Genomic DNA, 2,793 nt, shown 5'->3' on the forward strand with positions numbered 1-2,793 from the left:
CGATTGAACACCCCCCAGGTCGGGCGGGCTCGCTCTGTTGAGCGCACGGAGGTTGAGATAGAAAATATTGCAACACGCGGAGCTCCAGGCGGGGGGGGCCCTCGCCCGGCCCGCGGAGTCCGATTGAACACCCCCCAGGTCGGGCGGGCTCGCTCTGTTGAGCGCACGGAGGTTGAGATAGAAAATATTGCAACACGCGGAGCTCCAGGCGGGGGGGGGCCCTCGCCCGGCCCGCGGAGTCCGATTGAACACCCCCCAGGTCGGGCGGGCTCGCTCTGTTGAGCGCACGGAGGTTGACATAGAAAATATTGCAACACGCGGAGCTCCAGGCGGGGGGGGCCCTCGCCCGGCCCGCGGAGTCCGATTGAACACCCCCCAGGTCGGGCGGGCTCGCTCTGTTGAGCGCACGGAGGTTGAGATAGAAAATATTGCAACACGCGGTGCTCCAGGCGGGGGGGGCCCTCGCCCGGCCCGCGGAGTCCGATTGAACACCCCCCAGGTCGGGCAGGCTCGCTCTGTTGAGCGCATGGAGGTTGACATAGAAAATAATCCAACACGCGGAGCTCCAGGCGGGGGGGCCCTCGCCCGGCCCGCGGAGTCCGATTGAACACCCCCCAGGTCGGGCAGGCTCGCTCTGTTGAGCGCATGGAGGTTGACATAGAAAATAATCCAACACGCGGAGCTCCAGGCGGGGGGGCCCTCGCCCGGCCCGCGGAGTCCGATTGAACACCCCCCAGGTCGGGCAGGCTCGCTCTGTTGAGCGCATGGAGGTTGACATAGAAAATAATCCAACACGTGGAGCTCCAGGCGGGGGGGCCCTCGCCCGGCCCGCGGAGTCCGATTGAACACCCCCCAGGTCGGGCAGGCTCGCTCTGTTGAGCGCATGGAGGTTGACATAGAAAATAATCCAACACGTGGAGCTCCAGGCGGGGGGGCCCTCGCCCGGCCCGCGGAGTCCGATTGAACACCCCCCAGGTCGGGCAGGCTCGCTCTGTTGAGCGCATGGAGGTTGACATAGAAAATAATCCAACACGTGGAGCTCCAGGCGGGGGGGCCCTCTCCCCCCCCGGTGAGTCCGCTCACAGTGCCCCTATGTCGGGCAGGCTCATTGCATTGTGCGCATGGAGGTTGACTTAGAAAATATTTGAGAGTGACATGAGCTCCAGGCAGACACCGACTCATCGCCCGTGGGGTGTCCGACGAGCCCTCACCAATCTTGGATTAATGTTTGGCGAGGCTCCCCTGATCAGCTCTGGAGGTGGCAAGTTCTGAAAAAGTGGTTTCTGAAAATGTGCCCCTTGTATTTTGTGAAACCAGGGGTAACCTAGCGAGTAGGCAAACTCATCCCCTGACTGGGGGGATCAACTTTTACCTACTACAGCGCCCCTAATGGCCAAAAGTGGTACTGCTCCCCCTGGTAGCCTAACCCATTGAAATGAATGGGAAAAATTAATTTAGGCTACCAGGGCTTTGGGCTACCAGGGCTTTGGGCTACCAGGGCTTTGGGCTACCAGGGCTTTTTGCTACCAGGGCTGTGGGCTACCAGGGCTTTGGGCTACCAGGGCTGAGGGCTACCAGGGCTATTATAGGCGGCCACCACTGCACTAGTGGCAGCCCGGGGAAGGTGCCTGTTGCTCGGATATGCTTTTACGCACGTCGGCCTCTGCGCCCTGGAGCTTTTTTATGCTACCAGGGCTATTATAGGCGGCCACCACTGCACTAGTGGCAGCCCGGGGAAGGTGCCTGTTGCTCGGATATGCTTTTACGCACGTCGGCCTCTGCGCCCTGGAGCTTTTTTATGCTACCAGGGCTATTATAGGCGGCCACCACTGCACTAGTGGCAGCCCGGGGAAGGTGCCTGTTGCTCGGATATGCTTTTACGCACGTCGGCCTCTGCGCCCTGGAGCTTTTTTATGCTACCAGGGCTATTATAGGCGGCCACCACTGCACTAGTGGCAGCCCGGGGAAGGTGCCTGTTGCTCGGATATGCTTTTACGCACGTCGGCCTCTGCGCCCTGGAGCTTTTTTATGCTACCAGGGCTATTATAGGCGGCCACCACTGCACTAGTGGCAGCCCGGGGAAGGTGCCTGTTGCTCGGATATGCTTTTACGCACGTCGGCCTCTGCGCCCTGGAGCTTTTTTATGCTACCAGGGCTATTATAGGCGGCCACCACTGCACTAGTGGCAGCCCGGGGAAGGTGCCTGTTGCTCGGATATGCTTTTACGCACGTCGGCCTCTGCGCCCTGGAGCTTTTTTATGCTACCAGGGCTATTATAGGCGGCCACCACTGCACTAGTGGCAGCCCGGGGAAGGTGCCTGTTGCTCGGATATGCTTTTACGCACGTCGGCCTCTGCGCCCTGGAGCTTTTTTATGCTACCAGGGCTATTATAGGCGGCCACCACTGCACTAGTGGCAGCCCGGGGAAGGTGCCTGTTGCTCGGATATGCTTTTACGCACGTCGGCCTCTGCGCCCTGGAGCTTTTTTATGCTACCAGGGCTATTATAGGCGGCCACCACTGCACTAGTGGCAGCCCGGGGAAGGTGCCTGTTGCTCGGATATGCTTTTACGCACGTCGGCCTCTGCGCCCTGGAGCTTTTTTATGCCACCAGGGCTACGTTAGGCGGCCACCACTGCACTTGTGGCTGCCCGGGGAAGGTGCCCGTTGCTCGGATATGATTTTACGCACGTCGGCCTCTCCGCCCTGGAGCTTTTTTATGCCAGCAGGGCTATGTTAGGCGGCCACCACTGCGCTTGTGGCTGCCCGGGGAAGGTGCCTGTTGCTCGGATAT

The sequence above is a fragment of the Filicampus tigris genome, unplaced genomic scaffold (genome assembly GCF_054856515.1).
Source record: "Filicampus tigris isolate MCC_2025a unplaced genomic scaffold, RoL_Ftig_1.0 HiC_scaffold_94, whole genome shotgun sequence".
Classification (NCBI taxonomy): Eukaryota; Metazoa; Chordata; class Actinopteri; order Syngnathiformes; family Syngnathidae; genus Filicampus; species Filicampus tigris.